The following is a 9,119-nucleotide window of genomic DNA, read 5'->3' as shown; positions in this document are numbered from 1 at the left end:
CGTAAAGGAGTTCATTTGTTGCACCAAATATAATGTCATCAACATATACTTGGACAACCAACAGTTCAGCTGACTGTGACTTTAAAAATAATGTTTTGACAACGGAGCCTCTTCTAAAACCATTTTCGATAAGAAATTTAGACAATCTATCATACCAACACCTAGGTGCTTGTTTTAAACCATAAAGAGCCTTGTCTAATTTGAAAACATGGTTAGGCAAATCATTTTCTTTAAAGCCCGGAGGTTGCTCCACAAATACACCCTCTTCTAAATACCCACTTAAGAAAGCGGTTTTAACATCCATTTGGAATAGTTTAATGCCTTTGTGAGCCGCAAAAGATATAAGTAATCGTATAGCTTCAAGTCTAGCTACCGGTGCATAGGTTTCATCATAGTCAATACCCTCTTGTTGGTTATAACCTTGCACCACTAGTCTAGCCTTGTTCCTTACGATTTTTCCCGAGTCATCAAGCTTATTGCAAAAGACCCATCTAGTACCAATGACGGTACGATTAGATGGTCTAGGAACTAAGTGCCATACGTCATTCCTCTTGAATTGATTGAGTTCTTCTTGCATAGCTATTAACCGGTCAGCATCAGTCAGGGCGACTGTCACATTGGCGTGTTCCACTTGAGAAAGAAAAGCATTGTGGGCACAATACTCATCAAGATGGGCAAGATTGTTGAGGAAGGATCTTATTTGAATTCCAGAATTAAGATCACTTGTGAGATTTGAGAGTGGGTGAGAGCTTTGATGTTTCCACTTCTTTGGAACAATGGATTCTTGTTCCCCCTCAGCAGTAGCAGTCTCAGTGACTGTTTCCTCCTGATTAGAGCGGTCATTCTCAACACTATCTTCATTTCTGGAAGTGGAGGCAACGATCGTTGGTCTGCATTGCGTCCGAGAAGAAACAAAGTGGCGAGAGTTACCACGTGTTCCCCCTGGACTGTTGCTTTTATTTGGATACAACAGTCCCTGAGGTTGTTGCAGATCAACGTCATTGTTCAATGCTTTAACTTCTTCAAATACAAAGTCCTTTCGAACAAGACCGATCTCGAACTCATCTTCATCATCGTCTTCTTCTACACTTTGTACCAGTCCAAGCATACTAGATTCATCAAAAATGACATGGACACTTTCTTCAATTAACATGGTTCGTTTATTGTACACTTTATAGGCCTTGCTATGATCGGAATAACCAATAAAGACCGCTTCATCGCTACGTGGATCGAATTTTCCCAATCTATTTTTGCCATTGTTATGGATAAAACATTTGCTACCAAAACATCTAAAATATGAGATATTGGGCTTTCTTCCACGTAGTAATTCATAGGGTGTTTTTATTAACTATGCTCCTTATCATAACACGGTTATAAATGTAACAAGCAGTATTTACCGCTTCACCCTAAAAGTTTTTAGGCTATTTACTACATAACAACATAGTTCTAGCCATACTTTCAAGAGTTCTATTCATGCGTTCTACCACTCCATTTTGTTGAGGAGTTCTAGGAGCCGGAAAATTGTGGTCAATGCCATTATCATCACAATAGGCACCAAATGATGAATTTTCAAATTCGGTTCCATGATCCGTTCTTATGGAAACAAGTTTTAAGTCAAGTTTGTTTTGGATTCTTTTTAACCAAATTTGAAATTCATCAAATGCCTCATCTTTGGAGCTCAAGAAGAGAGCCCAAACAAATGTAGAAAAATCATCAACAATGACACACACATAACGGCTACCACCTATACTCCTAGTTCTCATAGGTCCACAAAGGTCAATATGCATTAATTGAAGAGGACGAGAGGTACTAACACATATTTTGGATTTAAAGGAGCTTCTAACATGTTTTCATTTAGCACATTCATCACACAATTTATCAAATTCAAACTTCATGTTAGGAAAGCCTTCTACTAAGTCAAGTCTTCTAATGGTATTAAGAGTTTTAGAACTAACATGTCCGAATCTTTTGTGCCACAACCAAGGATCATTTTTCATTACACTCATGCAAGACATAGTATGACCGGGCAACATGTTCAAATCAGTTAAGTAGACATCTTTGACACGTCTACCTTCAAGAATTAACTCATGGGTTGTAGCATTAAAAATACGACACAAATCGGTACTAAATTCAACTATATTACCCTTATCACAAAGTTGAGAAATACTAAGGAGATTATGTTTCAAACCTTTGACAAGCTGCACGTTGTCGACACAAAGTAGTGGTGACTTACCAACCTTTCTAATGCCAATTACCTCACCCTTTTTGTTGTCACCAAACCTTACCGTGCCACCATTATACGCTTTAAGTGAGAGGAATTGGCTTCTATCACCCGTCATGTGATGAAAGCATCCACTATCCAAGTACCAATTATGGCCGCCTCTCACCAAGCCCTACACAAGATTAGTATTTGAGTTTAGGAACCCAAATAAACTTGGGTTCCCTATTATGATCAACATATCTTACGGTGTCTTTCCTAATCCATATTTTCTTTACAACTTTGATGTTCTTGTTAATGTCATTAAATCTTTTTCTACAAGCATTGAAGACATGAACATTCTTACCACAATAGTTGCAAATAATGTATTCGGGAAGACCAACGTATTTCCTTCTTCTAAAATCAGTTTAGGCTTCTGGATGTAACAGTCTGTCTGACTGTTCCATTTGAAGCCTAAACCGGCGACTTTGTTACATCTTTCATTTTGACTCGTGAGGAAGTTTAACACGGTTTGACTTCCTTCCAATTTCTCAGTGACATTTTTAGCATTCACAAGTACTTTATTCAAATTATTGACCTTGGTGAGAAGGTGCAAGTTCTTTTCTTTCTCCCTTTTGAGTTCATCATTCATCACACTTTGAGTTTTCATTTCAATCAGGTGTGATAAAGAAAAAGGATTAGATTAAAAGGGACTTCCCCATGAGGAGGTGTAGCTCGAAGCAAGTATCTCAACCCTGAGGACTCTTCCGAAAGGAAACCGCAGTTCGCAACAAGAATCTGAATCAACAGCTTCCTTGGGAGAGGAATAAGACATAACAACTCTTTCTCCTAGCACGCGTGCTAACTCTTCAACTAGGTCGGATGTTAATGTTAGACCAGGTGTAATTGATGCTAACCCGAGGGCTACCCTTTCACCCCGACCGCGCATCTACCTCAGCTTCACTTCCTCTTCTTACCTGAGGTCTAGAAAGATCCAGCCGAGAGAGGGTAGTCTATAGTATTGCTTCGCAATTACCAATGTGATCTCCGTATCGAATGAAACTATCCGTAGTATTGCTTATATTTCCTACGGTAGTAAAAGCAATACTCTATGTTCCCAGTGAACAAGATATGACGCCGGTCCCCAAACCCCTAGAGGGTCCCCATGTGACGGGCGTGCCAAGTAAAAAGGTATGCGAAGCAGAAACTTTAGTGGCTCGAACGGTAGTGATAAGGTTGCGCACTTGGGCGAGTCAAGTCTCTCTCTATCTTGGGCAACACTTTCATACTCTATCAATACGGGTACCATACTACTATAACCGTATCTGCAAACAAATGAAATAACTTCAATTAAAAATGAGACTAATGAAATACCGAAGGTATCAGTGACTACTACTACTACTATAGAATAGAAAATAAGGTCTCAAATGAGACTACTACTATAGTAGATAATGAACAAGAAGTAAAGAAGCCAATGCTTTTATGATGGAGTACTTTTACTAAAGATGATAATGAAACTAATGCACTTCCATATGGAGAAAAAAATTCAACACCAGTAGAAGAGGTACTCCCAATATATTATTATGATAATGACAATGAAACCAATGAAACAAATGAAGAAAAGAAGGTCTCAATTGAGAAGGAAGTAAAGCCATTACTATTAGTAAAGCCTGCTTCGCTGCCAGCTACAGAGTTTACTAGGAGATGGAGTACCAATACCTTATCGGATGAAGATTATGAGTCTATAAATAGAATTGGGGAAGAGCAAAAAGAAAGACTTTAAAGTTTACAAAAACTTAAGCAATAGTTCAATGCTCGACTAACAGAAGAGGTGCATTGCCACTCGAACGATAGTGAAGATGTAGTCCCAGTAGACTACAATGAAACAAATAAGACTACTACTATAGTAAATGAAATTTATCTTGAAATGAAAAGAAAAATTCAAGATATGAAAAAAAAAAAGAGATAGAGGAGGGAGGATACTGACTCTCCTTATCCTGCATTAAAAAAAGTACTTACGCACCTAAGAGAAGGAAACTCCCACGATCGGGCTGAAAGGCTTGCTTTTGTTTGTTGAGATGGTACGAATGGGATGGATGTCACTTTCTCTAAAATCTTCCTTCTTTTTTTATTCTTCCTTGACTCTTGATTCAATTCATCTGCACCAGTAGTTGATTCGATCACAGCTTATTCTTATACTAAAGCACCGGATAAGATCACACCGGAAGGGCAAACAAGAGCCCATCCCTATTGCAAGAACGGGGAATCTACTAAGAAATGATGAAAAGATAGTCATTCAGTGCAAGTGGTATCCTATATTAAGATAAGATTCCGGTTTAGTTTAGAAAGGATCTGTCCCGAAATTAAATAAAAGAAGAAAGCAATGCCCAAAACTCCCACGCTTTCCGGATCATTGCTTAAGAACCAAGCGGTCATTTCCTTCTTCCTGAATTGGGAGAGCAAGAATCAGTCTTTCTTCATTTATCGAGAGACCTGTAAAAATAAAGCAAAGAATGAAAAAAATTATTGTGATAGTGATAGAATGTCATATATTTCTGGAGCTAGATTAGTTGACGATAAACAAGTCAAAATTGCCTCAACCAAAATTGATGGAATTTGACCTAAAAAAGCCATTCAGGTTTGTTATCGATTAGGTATCAGTGATAACATTAAGATAAAAGAGTTAACTAAATATTAGATCGACCAAATTTCACAAATGATAGGTCAAGATCATGTTGTTCATTGGGAATTGAAGAGGGGAGAACGAGCCGACATCGAACGATTTATTTCTATTTCTAGTTATCTTAAAATTCGTCATCAAGATGGATTGCCCTTACGCGGTCAACGAACTCATACTAATGCTAGGACTTGTCGTAAGAAAATTAGGAAATGAAAGAAGTCTACCGGAAGCCCTTAGTACTTGTCTGATCAATCACACTGGTAGCTTCAATAGTTCACTTAATTTTCTTTCGGGTTTGGTCAGGAGGGATAAAAGAGAGATGCTTTCTACCAGTCAAAAGCGGATACCGCCCCCCATGCTCTTACGGTCCGCTTACCGAGGTTGTTTACATCCCGCATATAAGTAACGTAACCCTTGATCCTAACCCTCGGAAGCGTGGGGTGTGACATGGGGCCAGAGCAAGTTGGGTTGGGGTATAGAGCCGTAAGCGCGGTGGGGGTGACAGAGGATGTGCTCGTACGGTTCATAGAAGGATATGATCAACTCGTTGATTTTTGGGAACTTTCACTCCTATATATTCGAAATATGCCTTTCTAGGACCATTACGATCTCCAGCTCAAATGGTCCCTTATGAAGTCTCTATTGGTCTTATTCTTATTGTGTGCCTTGTGAGCGCATTTTGATCCGCGAACGCAATCGCTCAGATGTTCCCCTAACCCAACCCGGGAACGGACCCGAGGGAACCGCTGCATGGAGAATGTCCGCGTCTTGTCGCAAGGTCATTTTTAGTTTTGGGTCATATCATAATAGGGCGAGCTTCGAGCGGGCAGCTTTATCTGATCAAAGGCCGGGGCACAAGGGTCCTGGTACTATCCAGGTGCGAAGAACCCCAGAGGTGACTAAAATGAGTATAAATCTCACTCACCGGCCTAAACGACGAGGAAACACACGAACGTGAGAGCAAGGGATCACCCAACGAATGGACGAGCTCCAAGGAGGGAGGCAAGAACCTTGCTTTCAGAAAAGTGGCGATTCTTATCTGAATTGCGAGAATAACTGACTAAGTCGTGCGTGCCATAAGAGGTCATTCTCCAAACGGCACAGGGCCAAGTCTTTAGTTTAGGTTCTTTAAGTAAGTTGGGTGACAGATTGGCCATAAGAGTACTCCGGGAAAAACCAGGGCAACAAATGTCGAGCACACGACGATGCCGCCCGTTTTAATTTCGTGGAAGTCTCCGGCAGAGGAAAGGGTTGAAGGTGATAGCGCATTCTGCTTCTTATCTAGAGAGGGGCGCGGAAATCGTTCCTATTGGATCGTGCGTGGCAGCTGGTATAGATAAATAAAGGCGGGCTGCTTGAACGGGACACCTATTCTCTTAATAGGCGGCAAAGCGGAATAGTAAAGGGGCCGAGTTGACTGATAAGTGATTATACTTTTTCTAAAGGCTAAACTATCATGTGGAGCTAACATGACTGGCTACATATAAGTATAGCCAAATCAAGATAAAACAGGACACACGGTCAGAGGCCGCAGCGGGACTACCATAGGAAAGCCCGCCCCCGCTAGCTAACGTAAAAAGAGATTCCCGGATAGCAGTAGTCTCTATGTGAATCTCTTCTCGACCAGCCGAATTGGGCTGGGAATGGTTCAGGCCACATGCATCATTTTCTGAAAGCACTCCTGTCGCCTCCGATGATTGCTTTGTCAACCATGCTTTCCTTCCCTCAAAACAATGCTCTTCACGTGACGAGACGCTCCTTGGTTTGGAACAAGACAACAATGAGTAGTTCGCTTTAGGACTCCACCCCTTCGAGAGAAGGATGCCGGCAGAGATGGAGCTGGGAGCCAACCTAGACTTTCCTGCTAAAAAACGTCTAAACTAAATAAGGTGCTTTAGCTGAAAAGGAACCATCGCAGCCTCTTCAAGAGATTTTTGTTTGGTAGGAACTACCTACTCACTCGGACAATGCTCTGAGCACGAAAGTGTGCAGTCTTATCCCATGCTGAGTCACAGGCAGCATCTCGGAAAGCACGGACGAGCCACATGCAGGGAAACTTGCACGTGTGGTTCGGCCGGGGACCCCGATATCTTTGTACTAATATGTGTAGGTCCTCGTAATTCGAGTGAGATTGTCACGGCGCAAAAGCAGATATGGTCCGGTATTCCCTTGTTCCCTGTATTGGTTATGTTCTTTATTTCTTGTTTAGCAGAGACTAATCAACCTCCGTTTGATCTCCCAGAAGCGGAAGCTGAATTAGTTGCAGGCTATAATGTAGAATATGCGCAGGATGCAATCCTTAATAGTTCACTGTTGGCGGAAGCCAATGTCCCGGGGACTCATTCTGACTGAAAAAGGGGGTGGGTCTTTACCAACTTTTTAATTCTAGATTTTAAGAAAGCCAAAAATGTGAGCGCCTAGCGCGAACCTTATTGAAATTTAAAGGTCCCCTTACTATATATAGTATAGAGAGGCTCGAAGCTATTTGACTTTGATTGCAGGGTATCGTCAGATACTCCTTTAATAAGATAGAAAGGGCTTTTCTTGCTTGTTTAGTAAAGTCACGCTTTTCACTTTGATAGGAGTAGGTGCTTGCTGGGGCAGGGCACTCTTCATTCGAAACTAATGAATGTCGGGTCGAAGGTTTCTTCCTTGTTCTTAAAAAGGTAGTTTGGTAACCCCCCCCCCCCCCCCTTAAACGAGCATGGGGCTTAGTCAAGTAGAATCGGGTTGCGCTGCCTGATGCTCCAATAGAAAAGAAATCAGTAGGGCCATGCCGGTACGACTGAATATGCGTTGGAAAGGGAAATCCCTCCACTACGACACCAAAAAACCAGGCCGAATAAGAGCCCGCCCGTTTCCATAGAACAATATCGTGACAACGTAGACTTAAGTGGTCATATTGGATCCTTGGGAACCATCACAAGTATGGCTGGCGGGCCTATACTTAAACGAAAATGCCATGTCATCCAGCGGAGCCTAGAAGAAGGTGACTCGCGCAGACAGCTGTGTCCTTTTCAATAGAAAAGAATAACCAAAGCAACCCAGCTGGCTGGTCAATCTCAGAGATCTTATCGACCGGCAAACCAGAGACGGACGACCACGGTCCCGACCTTACCAGCACCGAAGGTGTACTAATTAATTAACTTTCAAAACCTACTTTTTCTTTTCTGACAAAATAAACCAAGCTTAAGCGGTCACGACAACATCCATAGTTAACCTTTGGATTCTTAAGTTAAGTAGGGGGACAAGGAAAAGCACGTAAGAATGTTGACCACTACATAAGCCACTAGTGGCTGAGATAAAGCAAGGAGAAGAAAGTATAGGTTGGGCAGAGATCAGAATCAGAGAAACAAATTGCGCGCTAGCCTAGCTAGCTAACGTTTTTCAGCTGGCTGTTGTTATGTTAGTTGTAGCGCTCTTTCCCTCCTTCTTTCACTTCGGAAATATTTAGAAGTCTTTTCTTTTTTTCTTATGATGACCCAGTCGAGATAGTACAATACATTGGTGTAAAAGATTGAGTGGGATCTGTGAGCTTGCTTTGAGAGGAAGTTGTCTAGCCCTATATTATAAGAGAGAGGAAGTTAGGTGTCTAGATGAGGCTAGGGATCAGTCTTAGAATGAATCTCAGGAAGATGACTGTTCCACTCTTTTATTTGATTAAAAGGAGCGAGTGTATTTGCTTAATAATATAAGACGAGCATGTTGGCGAGCAGGTTAGGAGCTTTCGTCTTTAAAATAAGGACGAGCATGTAGGCATCAGATTCCATGACCTTATATTTTGAACTGATTTAATATGGAAAAGAAAGAACTCAATTAAATACGGGCAAGGCGCGATGCCCTGGCTTTGTTGAAAGACGGCACTTTAACTCTTTTCCGAATCTGATCATTCCCAGATAGACCGAGCATTCTATATAAGGCGAGTGCATGCTCTTAGTTTTCTTTAATCAGATGCACAAAGCTTAAACACGAAATACAGCTTTCCTGATTGACTTAGGTTTTCATTCCCTTTACCTGCTTTGGCATACACTTCTTTCAATCGTAGAAACCAGGAACCACGTCTACATTAGACTTCAACGAACGGGTCCAGACCCCAGACCCTTTGGCCTCAGAATCACACTCTGACTTTGACTTCGATAACTGTCTTTTGACTGACGAAACTAATAACTCTCAGTTTAAATCTTACCGTTATAAGACTGAATCCGCAGAAGACGTAGCAGCTTTATCTTATGGGGATAGGGA

Source organism: Silene latifolia, chromosome Y (assembly GCF_048544455.1).
Source record: "Silene latifolia isolate original U9 population chromosome Y, ASM4854445v1, whole genome shotgun sequence".
NCBI classification, from domain to species: Eukaryota; Viridiplantae; Streptophyta; class Magnoliopsida; order Caryophyllales; family Caryophyllaceae; genus Silene; species Silene latifolia.
Note: the sequence above shows the minus strand (reverse complement) of the source record.